The 24,990-nt window shown below is 36.4% G+C and overlaps 1 protein-coding gene across 2 annotated transcripts in view; it reads left to right on the top strand.

Annotated features, from left to right (window-relative positions):
* The window catches only part of LOC129754749 (synaptic vesicle membrane protein VAT-1 homolog-like), a 143,405-nt gene that overhangs the window by 19,270 nt on the left and 99,145 nt on the right, over positions 1-24,990 (top strand). The gene's annotated exons all lie outside the window — the stretch shown is intronic.

Raw genomic sequence — 24,990 nt, 5'->3', positions numbered from 1 at the left:
CCTCGGCTCAAAGTTGCGCGCATTAATTAATTGCGAAGGTGATGCGCTCACTACTTCACTGAAACTGGCCGACATATTACAGCACCTAAATACTGGTCTGCTGATGCGATTCGCGCATAGAGAGGAGGATTTTACTTTTTCGAAAATTAAAACGCCGAAATAAAATATGATAGCCATCTCTCTTTTTTGTTTAAGTTCTTCTTTTTTCTACTGTTTGTCATTTGTGCTTTGGAAAATTGATAGCTTCCGGACATTCATTTCGATTCGTCGCTATTTTTGGGCAATGGATGACGAATGCTGTTAGTCACTACAACTATTTATGTTCACATTGTTTTTATTTTGATGATACGACCATTTTACTCGCTGAATCCGTTTGCTGATTCATAACAAATTTGAAATCTATCAACTCAATGATTCCTCACTCTGCTCCCAAGTATCCTAGTTTGTAGAAAATGGATCTTGTGACCAATGTCTACCAGTACATACATATTATGCCTATCACAAACAAGCCCACAAGAATATATAAACAATCGCTTACTCACGAGCTGAACGTAGTAAACAACCTAAATCACAGGAAACGATTACTCATTCGGAATTCGGGATTTGGATGGACAGAGCTTGACTTACGATAACAGTAATAACAGTAATACTAGGAATTTCGCGGTTTGTTATTTTATCATAAAACAATTTTATGATTTGGTTTTGTTCCAAATTTTACTCCTAAGAACATAAAACGATTTGGACAAATATCTCAGAGAGGTGCTTTTTTTTCGTAATTGTGATATTCAACATTTAAATTTTTGAAAATTTTTATTCAAATTCTTTTGGGTTTTTGAACTTATGTTGACAGTGAAATTGTGAAAACTGACTTTTATTAACAGTCAATAATATTTAGATGAAATAAACCGGCAGAAATATCTTAAACTTTTGTGACAATCTGGCTCCATCTTCAATGAATATATTTTTCAAAATTTAGATATTCTTACAAACTAGTTCTGCAATTTTAACGTTTTTTTACCGAACTCTGTTAACACATTAAGACCGGATTGTTTTGTTCTACTTGTTTTTTTTTTACACTTATGAGAATTTTAGAAAAAGATACTAACAATTTTGAAAAACCAATGTGAATACACTGGATTAATTTTTTAAAAGATTGTACGTTTAAAAAAATCGTTTAGAAAAAACCAAGCGAAAAAAACACGATTAATTCATGTAAAATTGCCTACTTGGATCAAATTGATCATTTCCAACTTGGTTCACCATCCTGAAGTGGGATGAAAGGAATCGGGAAATTCGAAGATTTGTTTGGATATTGTTTCCATCTACAGGTATTCCAGATCTTTCGCGGGGTCTCTTAAGAACCGTTTCAGTCCAAAATTCTGCCTATATCCATGGAAGAGGTTGCAAAAATCCATTTTCTATTTAGCAAATCTCTGTGCCGAAAATGCGCTGAAAAGTGTACTGTACCAAAGATGATATGATTGAAAAAGCAATACTGGCATAAAAACTCGAGCTCAGAAGCAAAATGATACATAACCACTACATTCAAGCGAATCAAGTAAAATATTTTATTGAATTTTCATCCTATTGGATACTTCATAAAAAAAAAGTATAGTGAGAATCGAACTCACTGCAACATTCTCATCTCGGCTTGCCAGTCCGATATCTTACTCAGTATACCATCTGAGTCGGTTATCAAACGGAGTTTTATTGTCATAGTCTTTCTGCCACTGCCAAACCAAAAAAAAAAACACACTGCATTGGTTGTCTGCCGTTTGGAGGTGTTAAAACCCCCCTCCCCATGAGAGTCCAGGAGAAGCAAGCGAGGTTTTCTACTTAACACGTGAAAATTTAAATTCTCAAGCACATTTTTATAATTCACTTAGGTTATTTAAGAGTAACATTCTTCACTCAGAACTGATTAAAAAATCTCGGAAACTAATCACAAGTTCAGTATTTTGCTGAAAATTGTCAGAATTCAGTTCTGAATATTAAACTTTGAAAATGAAATAACTCATTCAGGAGGTCCATGTTCAATATTATCAACATCCGTACTCTGCATCCAGTTTAGGATTCTTGACTCCCAATTCGAATAATCATTAAAAACTAGAACTGAAATGCTGTGTTGAAATCATAGTTTAAAAAAAAGGTTCAAATTTGGTGTTGCGTTTCATATAACACATGATTCATGATATTCGGAACTTAGGGGAGATGGGGGCATAATGGCCACCTTAAGGAAAATGCTTATTTAACCATAGAGAACAGCTGTAATATGTGAATTACATCATTGTTTCGTGTTCAGACACTCAAATTGTCTATTGCCTAATTGGATGAAACTTGAAAAAGTAGATAAAAACGTTTAAAAATGCATTTTAAAATTTTTTGCCGAAAGCTGAAAACCAGTCACTGTAGAGGCATAATGAGAAACCCCCCGAGGCAGTATGAGCACCATTAATGAAGGCATAATGAGCGTTTTCTGCCGGGGATTCTAGCAGCAAATTCGACTCGATGAAGTCAACTGAGTAATAGAGCTACAGCTTGACTTGTATCGTCTGACGATTTGGCCTATTGGTAAGATGTCGGAGAGGTAATTTATCGAGTTGAATTCGCTGCTATATTCCCCGGCAGAAAATGCTCATTATGCCTTCATTGATAGTGCTCTGTTCGCCTCTAGTGAACAAATTGAAGTAAATAAGCGTTTAAAAATTGATGAAAGTGAAAAATCAAAAATTTTATGATGTTGAAAATTGAGAAACAATGTGTAGATCATAATGCAGTGCGTACATTTCAGATCAAGATGATTTGAAGGTCATAAAAGCTTATTTGGTGGTGCTAAAAAATTATAATATTTTCGTCACTTGAGAACCTAGCTGGTTATTATTTAATATTTCTGTAAAGATATTTCTGTAAGGATATTTCTTTTTTGGTGAAAAATTAATACTATGGGTAGTACGAAACAAATCCTTATGAAAATTTGTTCAATAAAATACGTACTTATGTAGAAAAAAGGAGTGCTCATTATGCCCTGGGTGCTCGTTATGCCCTCATCTCCCCCATATGCATTTTCAATATTTGGATAGTGAATTTTCAAATATTAAATTAAAAAAAAAATAGAAATTTTTGTTTCATGTTCAGAATGCAAGTTCTTAAACTTATTTTTTATGCAGAATCATCATTCGAAATACACATTTTCATTCAGATTCACTAGTCAGATTGGAAATAAACGTTTGAAATTTTAAATTGTGATTTATATCCCAAAACATCCTAATTTAAATTCCATTTTCAAAATTGAGGGTTCTGAAGCAAATTAGACTCCTGTTCTCAAACCTAATAGTCTGATCTGGGATTAAGATACAGATTAAAAATTCAATTTATGAATTCAGGCCAGAATTCAGAAACACTAGTTTTATTTGAATTTTAAATTCAAAGCCCAAATAGCTTTAAAATCTTTAAAAAAAATATATAAAGTTTACTGTTTCGTCGAAGAATTCACCTCTCAAGAGATCCCGATTTATAATTTTGATTGTTATTTACATTTTACAGTTTTGTGAAAAAAATGAATTTTATTTAAAATAACATCAACAGAACTTAAGTTATGTAATTGATTTTTTAAAAATCTGCTTAGAATTCATTTTTTCTTTTTGTATCGTTAATTATTTACCTTCGTTTATAGTTAAAAAAAGGGATTTGCCGAATAGGGTCTTAAAGACCCGGATCGCTGTATTTTCAAAACTACTTGTTGAATCTCAACACTATTGGTCACCCTGAGATGTTAGCGAAAACGCCTGGATGTATACTAGCTGATTGATTTGTTTGGACTATCTCTATAATGTTGCCAGGAATCAAAGCATATTGTTTATTTGCTAAGATTTGCGCGGTAAAAATTGTAATCGTTATGCAAAGACAATAAAATATTTTCTTAAGTTTTAGTCGTCTACTGAATCTATTTTTTTTTTTTAAATTATCTTGAATTATTTTGAAATCGTCTTCATGTTAACTATCTATTAAGTAGGAAAAAAAATTTGGTGACCTCTGAAAATTAGGCCAAAAGACAAAAAGGTAAAAAATCATGGCATTTTTGAACAAATACTGTGATCATCCCGGTTCGAATAATGAAATTATCCTATAGCAGATAAATTTAAGCTTATTCGAAGATTTATTTGAAGTTTACATTTTGTTTGTTTTCTCTTACATAATTTTAAAAACCGCCGTGCCATATTTTAATATAAAATTGACCATAAGTGCAGATTTCAAACTCTTGAGTTAATCGGAGTGCAGTATTTAATTTCTTATTAAACTCTTTCACAACTAAATTTAAAATGTTAGAGTAGTTGTACTCAGTGTAAATCTTAAAGCAAAAATCGATATACCTCACATTTGCTCCTAAATATTTTAATTGGTCACCTTATTTGTCTCTTTCTTTTAAACTTATCACTTTCTATTGCAATTAAATCAAATTTAGCGCAAAACAATTCTTTAAAATTATAATTCCATGATTCTCATGAAAATAGAATCATAAAATCATTGGAATTTTGTTTTAACAAATTTTCAAATAACCAACTGTCTGAAACTCCAAGCATCCTAATCGTCCCTGATCGATTTGAGTTCATTTCAAACAAAAGTTTTTCAATACGATTTAAGAAAAATGAGTAATGTAATTTTTTGAAGGACTTTTTAAACCATAAAATTCATAACCAAAATTTTTAATAAGCATATTATCAGACTTTTGGACGATTTAAAAAATGAATTAAATATTAAAAGGAAATTAGGCTTTGATTTTATATCCAAAATTGCAATCCGGGTCTATGATCTAACCGGCTAATTGTCCTTTTTTTGCTCGGTGACTTTGGTAACTCTATTCAAAAATCTAAAGATGAGAAATTGTAGAGCTTTTCATTTTAAGAAAATGATGTCAATGTCATGAATCAACCGTCCCTGAGATAGGGTAAGAAAAGTGTCATAATCTGAGGGTTTTTCTGGTCTCGTTGTTCGATGAGGTGAATACGATTTTGATTGTTTTATAATCATTGCACCTGTTTTGAGTAAAAATTTTGCAAAAATAGGCGTTTACCTGAGAGATTTAAACCGGTTCTAGCTTAATTCTACTATCCAACTGTAAATTCTGTAAATTACAAAAGTTCTTGAATTTTGATGAATGAACGAAGTTGTTGAAATAAAATTCAAGTTACAAATGGTTGAAGTTGTTGTAAAAGAATAATTGTAATTGTGACGTTTATATGATTCGGTGAAATTTTTTTACAGTTTTTAATCTTACTATCTTTCTGAGGCTATACAAAGTCTTTAATATTAAAACTAGAGTCTGCTTGAATGCTCTTCATACCAATGATATGTAGACACCAAAACCCAATCGGAAAACATTGGAAAATGAATCAAAGCAATCGAAAGATTCCTTTTAATTCAACCACGGTAAATGATAAGTTCATATACCAGTATTTCGATAGCAACTTACTACCTTCTTCAGTGAACGTTTTCGATTGATGAATGTGTATCGTTTCCCTCCCTTATATTGTCCGGGTTAGGTAAGCTACTACTACTAGGTAGCAAAAACCTCCGAATGCTCGGCAATTGTGCCGTTGTCTGTTTTTTGGGTCTACCTACCCTATTCTGGGTGTTTTCTGGTAGTGCTAAATTGTTTTCTACCCGTTTTTGGGCATTGTCAAAACGGGTAGAAAACAATTTAGCACTACCAGAAAACACCCAGAATAGGGTAGGTAGACCCAAAAAACAGACAACGGCACAATTGCCGAGCATTCGGAGGTTTTTGCTACCTAGTAGTAGTAGCTTACCTAACCCGGACAATATAAGGGAGGGAAACGATACACATTCATCAATCGAAAACGTTCACTGAAGAAGGTAGTAAGTTGCTATCGAAATACTGGTATATGAACTTATCATTTACCGTGGTTGAATTAAAAGGAATCTTTCGATTGCTTTGATTCAGTTGAATCATTCAACCAAGTAGGCTCATACCACAACAGATTGGAAAATGTGTAATTAAAAGATAATGTGCCAAATACCGTAAAATTTTGATTATAAATAAATTGAAATTGTTTTTTTTATTCAGTGGCGGTAACCTTTTTTGTAAAGTTATATGAAGCCCTCAGAGCCAAAGGGGTATAAGTGCAAAAATGATCGATTTTGAGTAAATAATGCCAAACGATTCTCCATGTATATATGGTATGTATATTTGGTGATTTTTTCAGATTTTTTAAATAATATTTGCTTACTTTTACGTTCGAAAAATGTATGAAGAATGGCCAAACACAACAATTTAAAAGCGTGTTTTCTCGAAATTATTTTGTTTACACTTTTACCCCCTTGACTTATATCAAATAAAAGAGATTTTCGGATCTATGTTTTGAATTTAGTTAGTGTAGATTCAGATTTATCAAAATGATATATCTATGGAGACTAAAAAAACGTTCAATTCTTAGAACATGGTTTTTCCCAAAAAAAGCTTCTTGGGCCACAAAAAGATGGTCGCGGTTGTGGTTTAAAGTAAAGAATAATTTAGGTTTAAAGAGGGTTCCCTCTTTAAAATAAACAAAAAATCATTCAATAGGAAAGCGGCCCTATACATTTAGATATCTTGTTAAAATCATTAAAGTTTTGATAAAAAAAATCTATTACATTTTGGCCAATAATACAAAAATCATGGTGAATAAGGCGTGTTTCCAAAAACAAGTAAAAACCAGGGCTTACCAGATTAACGGGATAGGCCTATAAAAATCAGGCGAATACTGAAAAATCATAAACATTGGTAACCCTGGGCCAAAGTGAAGGTGGAACAGGAGTTTCAAATAACTTGTCATACAATTATTGTTTGGAATGTTAAAAAAAAACTTTAAATCATTTTCAATCAAACAATCTGAAATTGATTTTAACAATTTCCCTTTTTTTATTTCTTTACAGGTGAGTATCTGACATATTCCATTGGCGTTGGTAAGTCAGACGAGAAAATTATTCCTAGAAACTTTGACTCTTTTGGCTAACAAGCGATCACTACGTAAGCCAAAAAATGTTTTTTTTTCAAAAAAAGAATTGGAGGAATTCAACGAAGGACCCTAAAATAAAGCAACAATCAATTTGTGAATGTCTTCAGCAGATAAATCGTTCGAAGATTTTCCCCCCTATTCATTCCCATCGGATTCTTCTGTATTCCTTCATTTTCGGCTCGCATCAAGTTTAGAAGTTTTGAAGCATCGGCAATCAAATTCTCACCTCAAATCATCAACGAGTGGAGCTTTTCGTGCCCAGACTTGCTACACGGATGAATGATGGGATACCTCCATCGATCACCGCCAGACTAGGCGGAAGAACCGAAAAAATCCACAACGCCGACGAACGGACGGACGCGACGCGCGATGGTTGATAGATCGTTTCCCTGTGAAGTCCACAAATCAGTACCACGTGACTGGACTAGCCGATGATGGTTCTATACGTCGCGTCGTCGGTATAGAAAGAAGCTAGAACTGATGGACAAATAAGCCCCAACCCACCTCAGTCCCATTTCCTTTGCTCTTGTCGGTGGCTTCCACTTCACCCGGGGAAGATTAATACTGGTGACCCATAAAATATGCGTGTAGTTGAGCCCCACTTCGTTCAGATTCGCTTTCAGCAGCAGCGAAGTGCCGCGCTCTTCAGCCATAAAAACGTCGAGTCTGTTGTTGGTTGGAGAAAAACCGCACGAAAGGAGTTTAGGCGCAAACTGGCTGATGGCCTATCGGTTAAAAGGTACATGCATGTGCCGATATACCAAACAAACATCAACCATCATCTGTTGGTACCATCCTCATCGGTACAGATGCGCGGTGGCTAATGGAAGTCTTTGCGTATGAAGAGGAACAGAAATGAAGAAAAAATACTCGCTAAATAGGTGTAACGTTACACTCGACGGCGCGCTGGTAGAGCGTGACGCATATACCGTACCGAAAAGCAACGCGGCGCACGCTATTGACATTGAAATTGAAAATGAAAGTTGGGTACTTAGTTAGTTGCAGGTTTAACAGCAACAAAGTCAACAACGAGATTTAGTTGAGCATTGCATTGCAATGTTGAATTGCAATTGAAGGGTTACTCTAGGAATAGGTTACGCTGAAGTAAACGATTGTTGATTTTTCGGAACATTCAGATGGAACCCTCAATCCGCTGTTAGGGAGGAAAGTAAAGGTTAATACGTGGGCTAAATTATAAGCGTCTTCAAAATGTTCTTATGCAACTTTCAAAAAATGCTTCAGAATATGGAGGGCCCCAATTGATTGTACAAATTTTTCTTATATTTCAAGTGTATGTTTTACAAAATTATACAATAATAATAAAAGCTATTGACTGTAAGATCAAACCACAGAAGCGGCATTCAAATTATCCTTTCTGTCGTTTGGATATAAATAGGGTTGCTAGCTAAAAAGGAATAACCGGCAAAGTCTGGACATGGAATAACCGGCAATAGCCTGGAAGAAGTCGTTAATGTTCCCGGTTAACAAGAAAAGTAATAAGCACGACATAACGAATTACAGGGGAATCACTTCTCTCTGTGCCTGTTCGAAGGTGCTGGAAATCCTGGTGTCACAGAGACCTTTGAATGCCGCTAAGTCGTACATTTCTGTTGATCAATACAGATTTAACCCGGGACGTTCGACGAACACGAACGTATTGGAGTTCACTTCATTCTGCATTCGCACTTTGGAAAAAGGTGGCCAGGTTGACACTGTGCATACTGATCTTAAGGCTGCCTTTGATCGTATTGACCATCGTTTGCTCCTCGCAAAACTACGACATCTCGGACTCGGAGAAGGACTCATTCTCTGGTCGAATCGTTCTCGACGAATCGTTCTCTCACTGTCCGTCTCGGAAATGCTGAGTCCCATGTGTTCCAGAATAACTCAGGAGTACGACAAGGAAACAACATCGGACCGCTTCTATTCTGCAGTTATTAAAACGACGTAACATACGCACTTGCGTCGAGGTGTAGAAAGTTGTATGCTGATGACCTGAAAATTTAACGGAAAATTGAAAGCTACAGCGACTGCTTGGAATTGCAGCAAATGTTGAACAAATTTCTAGAGTGGTGTAATTTGAATTGCTTAACGGTCAGTGTGGCGAAATGTAACGTGATTAGCTTTACACGGAAAAAGAATCCTCTGACTTGTAATTATCCTTACAAGAATTGATTTAACGTGGTGCCTAGATCACTGAGAACGCAAGAATTTCTTCGGCTTGGTTTTCATCGAACGGTTTATGGTCTTATGGTTTTATGCCTAATGCTTTTCCCATCACATTAAATAAATAAACCCTATTCAGATTAAATAAATAAACAAATTAACAAATATCGGGATAAACTTTGGAACATCATTGCTTTACCGAGAAACAGGGGAAAAATCGAGAACTTAAGCACACAACCGGGAAAATTCAAAATGGCTATAAAAATTTAAAAAATATTCCAAAAAAAATGAGTTTGAGAAGTATTTGCGCCCAACGTTCCACGTTCAACTGTTCAAAGCACGTGGTACATCATTCGATTGCAATGATCAGCCTACATTTAGTTTAGCTTAGCTTGTTTGACTACTCATATCAACCTTAAATCATTGAACCCGAAAGGCTCCTCTAACATAGTTTTGCTGATATTATAATTTTTCGATTATTTGAAACAAAAAAACATATTGAATACATTTCGAGCTCCATGATCGCTGGAGTGGCTAAGCAGAACGAGTTCCACATCACCAATGGTTGGCTGCTCCGTGATTGATCGATGCCATCAATTTTGTGAAAGGGCCAAAAGAATGCAGCTGGGATTAGCAATTCATTCTCAATGCACAAAACTCATGCTCTATCTTTAAAAAAAAAGATCAATAACGACGCCGGCCACGTCCTAGCAGTCGATGAGGGATGAAGGAAAGATTTTTAGCAAGATATTTTTTAGGATCAACCATAAACCGGTTATCTCAGTTTACTTCAAAACCTTGTTTTGCAAAAACTCTGAAACAATGATTAGTCAGTATTACCAGCTATAGAAACCGTCTGTACGTCTGCGAATCTGTATTCAAGTATCTCAGGAAGGGTTGTGTTAGTAAAGGAGAGGTTTGAATCAGGAGTCATCTTGAATATTTAAAAAAATATGAACACTCAAATAATTAGAAAAGCAACCATTCAAATTTCCTACAAGCTAGCTGTTTCTCTCACTATAATCTCTAACACATCATTGATTTTCAAAACAACAACAATGTGAAGGAAAATGGAAAAAAACTTATTTAGTTGAATTTCACATTTATTAGATGATGAGAAATATGCCGAACCATACAAATAGTTATGTATGTAAGAATTAAATTTGATATAAATAAAAATACAAACTATTCGATTTTAAAAACACGTGTTAAAAAATATCCAGATATTGTGCATCCTTTATATTTCGAAATAAATTTCAAAACCGCTATTAATTTAATAATTATAATATTTTTGAATATATTTTCATTCTTAGAAAACTGTGTAAGTTTCCTATTAACATGACATAGATAATATCCTGAAATGTAATTCTGACAGCGATAAATTGAAAAATGTTCATGAAGGTTCTTTGGTCTCCTGAATCAAACATAATTTTCACGCTAAATAGTAAAAATATTACCTAGGAAATAAATTTTATGTCCAAGAAAATACTAAAAAAAAACAACACGTTCAGTTTCTGAAATAATAATTTGTATAAATCTAAGAGATTAATGCGGAAATGCATAAATATATGCTTTAAAAATTTTAAACTGCACACAATTTCAACGGTGAAACATCCCTGTGAAATGTTTCGTAACTTGTTTAGAAGCATCTTACTGCAATATTTCCTATATTCAAGATTTTTTGTTACGAGGAAAACATGAGGATTGTCGATAACATGAGGATTGAATCAAATCGAATGAAAAGGAATCATAGAAAACACTTAAGCTTAAAATCCATCGGCTCAGAAAAAGCATGTCCGGACTTGAATTTTTTTAATCAAATGAGACTTATCTTGTGTTTTTTTTTCGAGCAATGGAATGAAGGCTGTTTGAGCCACCGCACGCATCCTAATATGAAGCTATGGCTGTTTTACCCTAAATTCCCCTACATTTTTCAATTAATTCGAAAAAAATCATGTTAAGACCTGAAAATTTTAAATCAAATCCATCCCCTACAGTTTTCAAATATTTCAGAAAAAATGAATGTTCGGACTTCAAATTTAAAATAAAATGAGACTTATCTTGAGTGTTTTTTTATTCGAGAAACTGAATGAAGACTGTTATGACTTAAATATTTCAAAAATGAATTCTGGGTAAACACGATCATTACTTTACTTTCCGATGTGCGCGGTGGCTCTAACAGCCTTTATTCGATTCCTCAAAAAACTCACATAACATAAATGCCATTTGGTTTAAAATTATCAAGTCAGAACATGCCTTTCTGCAATATGTAATAAATTGAAAGGAATTAAGGTTAAAATAGCCATAACTGAGATGTTGGCCCGCTTTGGTGTCTTCAGATGAAAGTTGCATCATAAATTGGACTATACAATGGTATTTTTTGCAAAATGTTCGGTGATGAGACGGTACTTTTAGACACCATTTAAAGCTTATTTATGGTACTTTTAGACATCATTTAAAGCTTGTTTAAAAAAAAATTATGTTGAATTTTTTTTAAAAATATTTTATTCCAAAATCTGAAAATTTTCAACGTGTTATTATGTGCCATTTAATGATTTCTGTTAACACGTTCGAGACCGATTGCACACCATGTGTGCAATGGAATTTTTGTGCCTTTGTCAGCACAATCATTCATTGTGAGTTTACTATTGCTCGGAAAAATAATATTTTTATACCAATGGAATCCGAAAATGTTAGGCAAAATGTATTGAGAAATGATTTTGATGAAATTCAAACGACATAAAAGTTATCTAAGAGTAAAGTTCTATGAGTTCGAATGTAGTGAAAAGGCCTCCGTCTCGAATGGGTTAAAAAATAACAGAGTTATACAGCTTAGAAATATAAAACTTTTAGCAATCTGTAAAATGTCTTTAAGCCGTAAAAACGGACAAAATTTTCATTTTTTTGGAAAATCTAATGACCTCCAGCGCAAATCGTTGGATAATAAAACAAACCCAAAAAACTAAAAACGTTTTGTAAAGCTTAATTTATTAAGTTTATTCCACCAAGTCTTCATCTTTGACAACCATTTCCTTAGCCTTGAGTCTCCTCTTCATGATTGCCCAGTATTTCTCAATAAGGCAGAAGAGGGGGCAGTTGGATGGGTTGGGGTTTTTCGGAACAAACTGAGCCCCTTTCTCTGCATGCCATTTTCGAACGTTTTTGATGTAATGACAGCTTGCCAAACATAGCCAAAACATCACGGCATGGTCATGAGATCAAATGAACAGCGAAATTCATTTTGGAGGCACTCTTTTTGGTATAGTTCCAACGCCATTGTCCTATTTGTAACGAAAATTTTCGTTTTTTTGCTTTAGCTGCAAATGCCCTGCCAAATCATAAACATTCCTCCGAGCCGTTGCGAGGTAACATTATTGACCTGGAATTTGCCCGAAGTCAGCCTTGACATAGGTTTTATCGTCCATCAGAAGACTCCCGATTTTGGCCACACAATTCTGTTTTATGGTCCGATTTGGCTGTTTGCTAGCTCGATACAACTTGATTCTTTCCCGGAATCGAATTCTCCTCACGGTACTATGGGCAGCACCACTTGTGTGACCAAATCGCGGTCCTCTTAATCGTCATCAAAATCATACAACGCAGTTTCCGCTCGACAGTTCCACTTCGACGATTGGCTTGAGGCTTCCAAATCGTCGTCAATGTTTGCTTATATCGTTTGATAACGCGCCAGACGGGCACTTTCAGCTGTTTAGCTAGCCTAGATACATACCACAATGGATTTACACAAAACTGTGCAGAATTTTTTACCTTCTTTCGATTTCCATGTTGATTGTTTACAAAGTTTAGTCGATTTGCCGAATGTCAAAAATACATACGTGAAGCTGACGCAATTCCCTACACGTGGATGCCAATAACTTCCAAATCCGTCCACCAGGAGCGCTACAATATGAGCAAATTTTGTTCCAATTCTAAATGAAACAAGCTTTACTGCGAACTCAAACAAATTATAAATCAGCTAGTAAGTTATATTCCTGTCATAAATTCGCATGTCCAACGAAGCCCACTTTTCACCAAATGTTTTTGTCGATTATGGTTTCGGTGGCTGATTCATCACCAATTTCTACAAGACATACGATGATATGGTTTGACAAGGGGTGGCATCGGACAACTGCCAGACAACACGCAGTGCCGATCTGTATCGATTTAATTGTCTCTTCCAATCGATCCTCCTCACCATTTCTTCGTTTAATTGTCAGCAGAGGTCCGGTGCGAAACAAAAATATACCATGAAGGTTAGGCACGAAAGATGTTATGCTGGCGATGTGGTTCCGTTTCGAAAGGGCCCCCGAAAAGCCACAATTCCATGCCGCCGCCCTGAAAATAGACGTCAGGACCTGGTCCGATCCGAATGGAGTAGAAAGTAAAAATTGTGCTACAGGCCCCTGTCTACCTTGCCTAGCCAAGCCATAATCGTCACCCACCGGCTTTTTCGTTGCTGCTATAATCGGTCTAGACTTTGGGGTCAAAACCTGACGGAGAGGGCGCTTGTTGCTGCTGATGCGATGGCGAGAAGGAGATGGTTCTTGGAAGTGGCTATTAGCCATGCCTAACATTAGTCGCTTAAGGCGGCCGGTGTTGGGACAGTCTTTGACCTGGCTATACCGACCTATACCTTTTCTTGTGGCTTTTGACTTTCTTGAGACCAATATTCTAGGAACGCGTTTGGGTTCCCAAATTACGTACCCCCGGTTCGGAATGAAGGTCAATTTGGCTACGGTGTGATTTATTGGATCAAGTTTGGGCTGATCAACGGCGGTCACGCCCAGAGTTGTTCTAGCACGAGGGTTCAGTGACTCTCTCTGGGCGGCTGCTGCCATGGAAGGTTATCGCCAGAGAATTTATGATACAGCCTGTAGATTAGCACTTTTTACTAGATGGTTTCAATAGCTCATTTGAGAAATTTTCTTTTTTTTTGTTAACAAACGTAATCTAAAGATTCCTTTGTGTACCGTGTTGGAGGTCAAGACCACCTTTTTTGGCAAAATAGGTATGATTTGTTTACCTATTTAAAAAAATTTAGTTTAAAATAAAAAAAATCAAAACCGTACCTGACAAGTACCAAATTTGAGTTTCTAATTTCTATCAGGACAAATTTCAAGTTTTAATTGCATTGAGCTTTTTTTTTTCAATGAGCTAAGGTATGCTGGATTCTGTTTTATTTACGATTGCGCAAACCAAGTTCCCATTTCACTAATGATCAGTAGCCACAAACACCAGGTGAGGCGTTCAAAATGCGGTGTTGTAATTTGTGGCACAAATAGTAAACAACAACAGTACATAAAAAAAGCAGTGAACAATTTCATGCTATCCGACTAGCGGGCGCTGAAGGAAATCCGAAGGAAGGAGATGAAAAATGCGCGTTCCTATCTAGCCAGCAGCAGGCAGGAGTATAACAACACCAGCATCATATTGTTTACGGGGGGCTTATCATGAATCGCGAATCGGCATAACATAACTCGAGAGAAGAGGTGTACCTCTTTAACGGCGAAATGGTCAGCAGCAGCCAAAATATACACCACCTAATACATAACAGATGTGAACCACAAGTCGTCGGATGAATGAAAGGAAAAGTTTGGAATACGCACAATAAAGCGATAGATAATAAAAATTGAGCAGCGCAAATAAATCACCTTCGCACGAAAGCTTCAGGGGTACTGCCATTTTAGGTGGTCGATGTGCACAATATCGTTGATTACAAAATGAGTTTAAAGAGCTTAGATGCATTGAATATGTTTGTGTTAACATTCTCAATTTTTAAAAAAGTCGTTAATAGAGTACATAGAAGTGGATCAAATCTGGAGGATGAATTAAACGAGATAACCTGCCTTAGCCAAATTTTGACTGATTCCATCGCGAATTACAAATTCGATTGTCATCCGAAGTGATCAAGTGCGCAACATATCTCAGCAGCTCCTTCAAGCCGGCGATGAAACTGATTTTTGACGGTCGCCATACAAAGAGAAAAAAAATAAAGAAAAAAGCAACGAAGTGCTTCTTGATTTCAGGCTAATCTCGTACGATAGTTAAAATTATACCATGCTACATTGAAATTTTATCAGCATTCTGATAAAATTAACAAAACTGAAAAAAAACATCGATTAGGGCTATGCTAATTTAGAATCCGGGGTGCTACAAACACGTGTATTTAAAAAACTATTCGTTTGATCGAAAAACTTTCTACGCAGGAAATGTAGGTATTAATATGATATTAAATGAAAAAAAAATTAAAAAAAAATTATCGATGAATACAAAAAATACTCGCTTTATCATAAAATCTCTCATTTTTCTTTGCACACTTTTTTTTAAGTCATGTTCTGAACTATTATTTTACCACAGAAGCATAACCTTTGCAAAATCATAATATTTTACATGAATTCACCTGGTTAAATCAATTCGAAACTGATTGGAAACTTTTCACGAGCCGGCATCTCGAAGAATTTTACCTCTTTAATTCAGTTTTATATAAATTTCTTCGTCAATCAGATCAGAACACATGTGACACATTGCGTCAAAACTGGTGGCACAGATTGCGCTCCATTGAACTTCCTAGTCGTAAAATCCCAATAACATGTAAATTTAAAAATCTTAAAAATAGGCTCGGAAGTCATTTTTCTAACCTACAAAAAGTTGCCAAAATTTTGCAGAACCCTAAGAATGTAGCTAACCCGAAATGACGTGCCCGAATTATAAATGATCATAGCTATGAGAAAAATGAGAAAAATAAAGAACAAAAAAAGTTTTAAAGCATCACCTTTATCGTGGAAAACTTGCAAAAACAAAAAAAATCGTTTGAAATATAATTTCAATTCAATTCGCGTTTCTGACCAAAACTATCACGCATTGAAATAATTCTTATTTGTAAATTGAAGTGGCCTAACACTGCGATATTTTTTTTAGCCTTGTGGCTTAACCTTCAAATGACGGCTTTGGGTGTGAAGAACAAGAGAAAATATGTTTAGAGGTTGCACACAAAAAATTTTTTCCATTACGAAATTCTCAGATTCTAAAAAGTTCAAAACATGTATATCTTCTAAAAAAATTAGTGAGGAACTTTAGATTATTTTGGACTCTCATTTTATTTAAACTTGATTTTTTTAAATCTGCAAAATACACTTTTGTGGTTATTTGTTAATATATGCTTCCTGTGAAATAATAAGTGAATTTTTATGGGAATTGATCGATTTTTTATAAATATGTGTATGCAACTTGGTGCATAACTAGCACTCGACGTTATTTAACAACTCGGGAAATCTCGTTGGATAAATAACCGACTCGTGCTGAAAAAAATTCACTTAATGCAGCTAGTTGCATAAATAAATTTTTTGAGTTTTATATTTGCTTTTCTCATATTTAATATTGTAGTACCTACCAGGGACTTTTTTTTATTATTGCGGCCCACAAAACTGCCCCACGCCAAAAGGCTCATTTGAGCCCTCTGGTAATAAGAGATGCTACTTTTCTCAAGACAGCAAAATAAAAACAAAAAGCTCCTCTATCATACCGATGTAAACTGACTTCAGACGACATTTCATACGATGTTTTCACAATACAGTTGGAATTGCGATTCGAAACACCATTGTAAACGACTTAAGTTATCATATCTGATACGAGTTCATGTTTGCTGGGCCGGATTGACATTCCATTTACCTCGACTGTCTTTAAAGCTAATTCGAAGGTTTCCTCCGGATAGTTCGAGTAGGATCTTGTACCTGGTCAAGTAACGTATTTGCGAGACATTCGTAGGCGTTTTTCACGTAAATATTTAACAAAAACTTTTGAAAAAAACTGCACTTTTCCGAAGTGCAGCATGTGCTTATAATATAATTGAGAGAAAAAATTATATTATAAATATTAAAAGTTTTATAGAAAAAAGGCCCCCGTATTTATTGAGAAAACAACCAAAATTTTTGGGAAAAAAAGAGCACACCTTCTGAAAACTTTCTTTTTACTTGAACGGAGCGCTTTTTCCGCAACTTGCAAAAAACTGAAAAGGTGATGTGCAGATCATTTTATTTTTGATTCAACTCATTGTTTAATTTTAACAACGCACTGCAGGTTTTGAGGGTCTAAGGACCTCATCATCAAGATACACTGGCCATATTTAGTATGAATTTCACTGGAACAGGTTTATTTGGAATATGTCAAACTGATCAATGTCACCCAGCTGATCAATCTTACCCCAGATTACGGTTCTAATAAATTAAATTCCGGTTTAATCTCAATGGAATAGGATTTCCTTTGAAAAGATCCACTATTTGATAGTAATATTACGAAGCTAATATTTAATAAATTAAATAAGCATAATTTTAAAAACAAAACAAAAAGAAACTACAATGCTACAAAATTCACAAAATCTCAACGGACAACGGACTTATTTTGGACTAGCGGACCAATTTTAGACCACCTTGTCTAGCTCTCTTATAAAACAAACAATCATGAAATTTTTTAGCCAATATTGTTGAAGCTCGGGGACTTAATGTAACGCACTAATTTTTTCATTAGTAGTTGCTTTATAACAGAGCTAGACAAGGTGGTCCAAAATAGGTCCCCTGGTCCAAAATAAGTCCGTTACACTATATGAAATTATAGTGTCTATAGATGTCCCTATTGAAAAGGACATCACTTTCATCGATAAGGCCGATACATTAAAAGTAACAAACATAAATTACGGTGATTAATCTCTTCGTAATAAATTAGAAAAGAAGAAAATTACCAACTAATCGACTGTTTGTAACGATTCAAATTTTCTTATATTTCTTCTGTATTACTTTAATTTCGAACGAAGAACGGTTTGTGGAAGGTTTTTATTTTATAAGTCCACGCGTTGTATTTAGGGCGATTCTCAGTTGGCCTTGAAAGAGTACGGTTGGGTTTTTTTGGTAGTGCGTTTCGTCTACGTTCTCAAACTTCAAATATTTAATCATGGATTGCAGATATTTAAATCGCTTTATTTTAGTAAAATTTAATGATTTTACGAAGTTTCAAAAGTAGCTTCCCAAGATATTCATTGTGATTTAAAAAGTAGTGAAGTTAAAAACAGGAAAGAAAAATGGCTGTCTGTGTGATCTGTTATTTACTTACGCAGTTCAAAATTTAACGATACTCTGATATAATAATGCACTTTCCAATTCGGTTTGACGTAGAAAAATTAGGTTAATGGTCGGAAAATTGTTTTAAAAAATATAGTAGTCCAAAGAATTTGACAAAACGGCAATTTCAGTGGCGTAGACCAACGGAAACTTGCAGTGCGAACGAACAAAAAAAAATATATGTCCATCTTTTTGTTCATTTGCACTGCAAGTTTTCGCTTGTGGGACGAACCCACGGGATGTAGTTCAACAAAAATTGAAATTTGAAAACATGACCGTGTTAAAAATAATTTGGTTACACCTATTTTAACTTGGCCGCATTGGTAGCTCAGTTCATAACCGTCCCCAGACAACCATTTTATGGGTATTTAGAATTTGCAAAACCAGTATATACGTATAATTTTTATGCCATATAGGTACATTAGCACACATATTCTTGATTTGGATTGTATTGAATTACGATTTGCACGATTTGTCATGCGAATCATTTACGACTACCCTGACTCTTTTTGGAATATACTATGACAATTTACTTCATCATATACATAGATGATTGAGGTTGTAATCTTGTAGGTCTTCGCTTAATATGCGATTAGGAATAACTTTATATACGTCATTTTTCGTAACAATATTGTAAGTTTGACGACTTATTTGGTCGTCTTCTGCGACTTGAGTGCAGGGCTCTCATTTTCCGTCAGTTGAATAAAAATTAGATTATTTCAAAGAAATGCGTTATTGCTGTCAAATTCATGTTTATACCGTACAATTTATTATTTGCCTGATTGCTGAATTTTTTCAACGTTCATAAAGTTATTGTAGTACCTGGACTTGATCCCCTGACGATACGATCTGCAGCTCATGATGGTTCCTCGACGCTATCTGGGATATATAAATTCAAGGGGATTTGCTTCAAAGGCATTGAACCAAAAGCAAATCGTATATTTCGATAACTAAAATCTTTTAAATCGTAGAACACGTCATCGATGATCTAAAAATAGACCAACATTTTGAAGCCTCCTTAAATACGATTTCAATCATCGATGTCTCATTATCATAAACGATTTTATTGAAGTCAATCACGGCTGATAATCGTATTTCGATCGTTTCACAGGTTTTTTTTTGCGAATTGTCGTACACAAAGGTCGAGTTCATATGTACATAAATACGAGACTCTCTTCTTGTCGTAATAAAATCATGCAATGCATTTAAATACGATAAAGAATATGCATGGGCCGCACATTGTAGGTGCAGATATACGAAAATGAGTTTAAATAACATTCTATACGATATAATCTGTCAAATAAAATACGACTTCTGGTTGTTTGGGTCACGTTTTCAGAGGTTTAGGATTACTAACATAAAATTTTCCTCCCTTCAACTTCGGTATCATTAAAACATCTTAACAGTGACATTGGGGTAAACTGATCAAATCCTCTCCGCGGGTAGGTACCGCAATAACTGCGAAAGTGAAAGACGTCGTAAATTTCGTCGTTTTAATTATATTGCAGTTACTTTGCTCTCCGTCTTCGGAAGCCGTCTCCGGAACAATTGTAGCCATCAACCGAACGACGACGTGAGCTGTAGGATCGCTACAAGAGTCGATGAAAATTGCCGGGAAGCTGATTTAAACTTTGCCACCGGCAGAAGTTGGTTTGGTAGCAAGCAGGATGTTTCACGATATTTTTGCTATGTGTGCGGTATTTATGGAGCCACACAACAACTAACAGTGACATGTGGGAGCATAAATTTTACCTCAATAGAGAGTGTGCCAGGGTGGCTCATATAGTTACTTTACTCACTCTTTCAAGTTAACCTCTGTTCTCGTAGCAGCCGATCGGAAATTGAGGGTGTGCTACCGCGTTTTCTACAAACACTTTTCGCATTGTCCACAAACGCGAGAAGCGGCGTGATGAAGTTTTGTTTATTTCAGAGCGGACAACAACAACAACAGAAGCAAACAGAGTGCAAGTGCGTTATTTGCAGTCACACTTCCGATGATGCATTGTAGCAATTTACGGGTGATTCAGTGAGCCTGACAGTTTTTAAATATACGATCATTTCCTGTTGTTGTTGCTGCTGCTGCTGCTGCTAATGGAGACCACAATGATGTGACTAGCAAAGCTGAAGCTTATTGGAATGACTGTATAACTGTCACCTTAAAATTCCTTATTCGATACATGTGCCGCATTCTACAGCAGCTGATATGGATAAATCTTTGTGGAGCTAAATTTGATTCATTAAGTTGATTCGAAGTACCTACGAACATTAGAATCAACGTTGTTCTCTAAATCTTGTTTTAAAGCTTTAATTTTCCATTGTCTACGATTTTTAAAGACTGTCCACCATGAAATTGCCACACACAAAACTGATTTTCAAAATTCGAGTTTTCATCCGATTGCCATCAAATTTTCAGGGATTGAAAAATAACTTTTAAATTAGCTACAGTCTATACGCGAATGCACACACCTTGGCCTTAACCCCGGCCATAAGATTCTGCACAACCTGTGAATCAAACGTTTTTGCACGTAACTTACTTACTTAATGATCCCGCGCTGATCCTCCGGTGGTAAAAGACCTCCACTGTTGACGATCCGGAGCCAGCGTCTTCACCTGGTCCCAGTCAAGGTTCTCGTCGACAGTTCGGATTTCAGCGGCTAGGTTTCGCCGCCACGAGTTTCTAGGTCTGCCTCTTCTTCGATGTCCCTCTGGATTCCAATCTAGCCCCTCTCTGCAAATCTCGTTTTCATCTTTCCGCAGCTGGAAGCACTCCACTTTCTCAACTTGTTGCCCAGCTACCATGAAACTGGAGGGATTTGCTGTGTTGATCTCCATCGACTTGGTCTATCCGACATTGACTTTGAGACCTGCTGCCTTGGAACTTTCGGTGAGGTCGTCGAGTTTGCTCTGCATACCCGGTTGTGTTTGGGCGAGCAAAACAATATCGTCAGCCAGGTCAAGGTAAAGGTTGCACATAAACCCATACATTATTCAGTTTCTCGACTGTCTTCACTACCTTAGGTCGTTTAAGAAGGTGCTGCTTCATAATCGCCCAGTACTTCTCAATGGGGCGGAGCTCCGGAATGTTGGGAGGGTTGAACATTTTCGGCACGAATTTGACCTTACTGTCCGCATACCACTTTAACACGTCCTTGGAATAGAGGCATGACGCCAAATCCGGCCAGAAGATTGTTGGGACGTTGTGGGCCTTCAGGAGAGGAAGTAGTCGCTTCTGGAGGCACTCTTTCATGTGCATCGTGTCCTGGGTCACGAAAGATGCACTTCGCTTCCCGCACGTGCAGATGGCTTGTCAAACCAGGAATTTGTTCGCAAATTTGGACATCTTCTGAGTGTGGACATGCTCCGGAATGCTGAATTTATCCTTGGTCGTGAAAAACCGTGAAGTCGGCTTTCACGTATGTTTCGTCGTCCATAATGCAGCATTCAACTTTCGTCAGCATGATGAGGTACAACTTCCTGGCACGGGTTTTGACGCACTTGTTCTGCTTCTCGTCGCGATTCGGGGCCTTTTGTACCTTGAACGTTCGAAGCCCAGTCTTAATTTTGACCTTCTCGACAAAACTTCGGCCTAGGTGCTTCTTAGCCACATCCCGAACGGAGGTGTTCCGGTTTTAGCGATGGAACGATGCGAGAGATCCTTGTTCTCTTGATAAATGCGCAAGATTTTATCACGCACGAGCTGTTCTCTCGACTCCATTTCCGCGAATTTTGGTCACAGGACTTTTAAACCTGTGGGGTGTAAACAATGCACTATGAACTAAATCCCCACAAATTGTCATTAAAGTCTACCCAACGGTTAACAAGTTAGAGCAATTTCATAGGGTGGCAATTTCATCGTGGACACCCTTTATATGTCTACTATTTTTTTTTTCTTTAATGTACATGGAGAGCCCTCAGGCCGCGGATCCATGATGCGAAAGTTTTATAGAGAAATCCAGTTTCTGTCCGCTAGCTTCAGTCTGACTAAGGTTGCCAGATTTTTTTCAGCACGTATCTAGGCCGGACAAATCCGGGCTATTTTATCTAAAAACCTGGCAAAATCCGGGCATTAGATTTAAAAAATGTCGACAAAAAATCTGGGCAGTATCCAGGCAGACTTGTGGTTAAAAACTAAAAATTACTCAACAAAACCAAGAAAACAAACTTCTTGATTATAAGTTGATACTAAAATCTACTTGGAGATTTTGAAGAATCAGAAATGCTTCCGGGGATTCGGAATTTGGTTGTTTCGTTGAACACGAAAAATTTGTTTTCCAATAAGACAGAGCCCATGCCATACCCTGAAACGGTCCCAAATCTGGCTAGAAGAGAATAAGAAGAGAATAGCATCCGAGCAGTCCGGATATGAAACCCACCGACACTTTGATATGGGCGTTCTAGCGAAGGCCTGTGGATCCTCTAACCCAAGCGTGGATTCTCTGAAGGCTCGCATCTCTGAGGTCTGGGCTTCAATGTCTGAGTTGACCGAGTTGATTTGGGGTCATTTTTGAATTTCTCAAACCCTGGGGTCTAAAAAGTTTCATTTTGGTTCAAAACTTATCCATGATTAGTTGCAGAATTTTTATGTAATTGACATCACTGCTGGGTGCCTAGCGAGTTATTGCATGACTACTTTTCTTGCAATGCTTTGCGAAGCACTAGCAGTGATGTCAATTGAATTAATTGTTTATCAATGCCAAAAGACATATCTCTGTTAAACAGCTAATAATTTTTTTTGCCTTTTAAGATACAAATTTACGGTCTTCAACAAAGTACAAAGTATTCAATTTTCCCATACAAACCTAAAAGTTCAAATTTACTCATGTAAACGTTACTTGAAAATTCTGCAAAAAAATCATGGATGAGTTTTGAACAAAACCGAAGCTTTTAAGACCCCAGGGTTTGAGATATTCAAAAATGACCCCAAATCGACTCAGTCTAATGTCTGTGGCTTATATTGCGAAGGTATGCTCCCGATTCAGATCTCGCCTGGAGAGAGGAATGGAGAACGAAAGTGGAGTGATTGTTTCTATAAATGGCAATCTACATGTCTGGATGAATAAAAAGGTATATAAATCATGTTAACATCAAGGAAAATATTTTTGTACCTTGATGGCAGATTTTCGCGCTTTTCAAGGGTCATCAATTGATAAAATCTCATCAGTTTTATCTGTGATCATCTTATGAAAAGCTTAGTTTTTATAATTCGAAAAGTGAAATGATTGTCATCTATCTCTTATTCCAGCAGCTTCCGTGATTGGCGCAAGGTGATAATAGACCCATTTCGCCGCTGATGTGGTGTTATGACCACATCGCGGCTTCAACGCCGCTAATCACCCTCCAATAAAGTCTAATAATAGTAGATAGTTTGAAAATAATCGTTCGTCGTGATTCGATTCAGCGACTTTGATTCGATCTCCAAAATGAATTGATCGGAACAAATTATTGCTAACAGCTTTCGGTGTGGCTTTTTAGTTTTTTTTTCGTTCATCCAATTTGTGAAGTTAAAGGTGAAGAGCGTCGTCGTCTTTTTGATCAATTTTCTTCCAAAGTTGTTGAATCGCTGAACTGTGGCGTTCGGTTGTTTGAAAATTCCATTCAGACGAATGCAATTAGGGAAACACACTCGCATACTCCGGGGTCTGTCCTCTGTCCCCGGCAAATAGGACGCACTTGCATGCCTCTTGGAGTAAGATGCGCCGCTGAAAAGTGTGTACGAAAAATTGAGAAGAGTCCACAAGTTAAAGTGAAATTTATTAAATCCAAGAAGGAAGCAAATTATGTGTAATCGAGCATATAAATCTCGTTACTCGGAACACTTTCGATGTATTTGTTGGCTTAACAAGCGTGTGGCCCTTCTTTATGATCAAGCAGCAGCATCAGGCCAGAACATCATTTCGAACTCGAACGCGCCTGTTTCAACGACGACGTTTCTGCACTGCCTTGATGCACTCTTGTTTGGCTTCCTTTGCCTGTTGAATACTTAGTAAGGAAGCCGCAAGTTGAAGAGTGCATTTTTGTGACGCTCGGTTTTCATCTTTGGCTTCAAGTGTCTGCTGCTGCTTAATAAGACCGAGCGTCCAACCTCCTCTTGGCTCTAAGATGGTTTTAAGAGAAAGGGTTTTTTTTTCTTTCTTGAACTGTTTATTGTACATGACTACTTATGTTGTTTACCCTGCTAAACGACGTTGATGAGCCATCGGAAGCAGCTGATGTGCGCGTTCTGCACATATTTATGGACCAGCTAATCCCATTTTATGCAATTCCATCTATTTTAGAGAGAATGTTAGAATCTCTTGAGGAGTGAATATCTTCTACTTTTAAAGATTTAATGCGTTTTGCTGGCAACCAAAATGGTCATGTTGAATTCAAAAAACCAACCAGATACATTTTGTTGATACGCCCAAAAAACTGACCCGTGCCGAATTTCAGCTTCATCGGACTTGATTGAAGGGTGCCTTGAAGCACTCTAAGTTTCGATTTTGACCCTCAAAAATCACCTTAGGGTAAGGTTACCAGATTGCCCGTTTTTATCCGGGTTCGCACAGATATTTAATACAATATTTTACAAAAGTCCGGCCCGGCCCGGTTGCCCATATTTTATTGAAAAAAGCCCAAATTTTGCCCGGATTTATTCACTTTATTTGTCAAAACAAACAAACAAAAAAAAACAAATTGTGTTCTAAATTTTTTTATTTATG

Source organism: Uranotaenia lowii, chromosome 3 (assembly GCF_029784155.1).
Source record: "Uranotaenia lowii strain MFRU-FL chromosome 3, ASM2978415v1, whole genome shotgun sequence".
Classification (NCBI taxonomy): Eukaryota; Metazoa; Arthropoda; class Insecta; order Diptera; family Culicidae; genus Uranotaenia; species Uranotaenia lowii.
The sequence above is the reverse complement of the archived record's forward strand: the minus strand, read 5'-3'. Positions and strand labels throughout refer to the sequence as shown.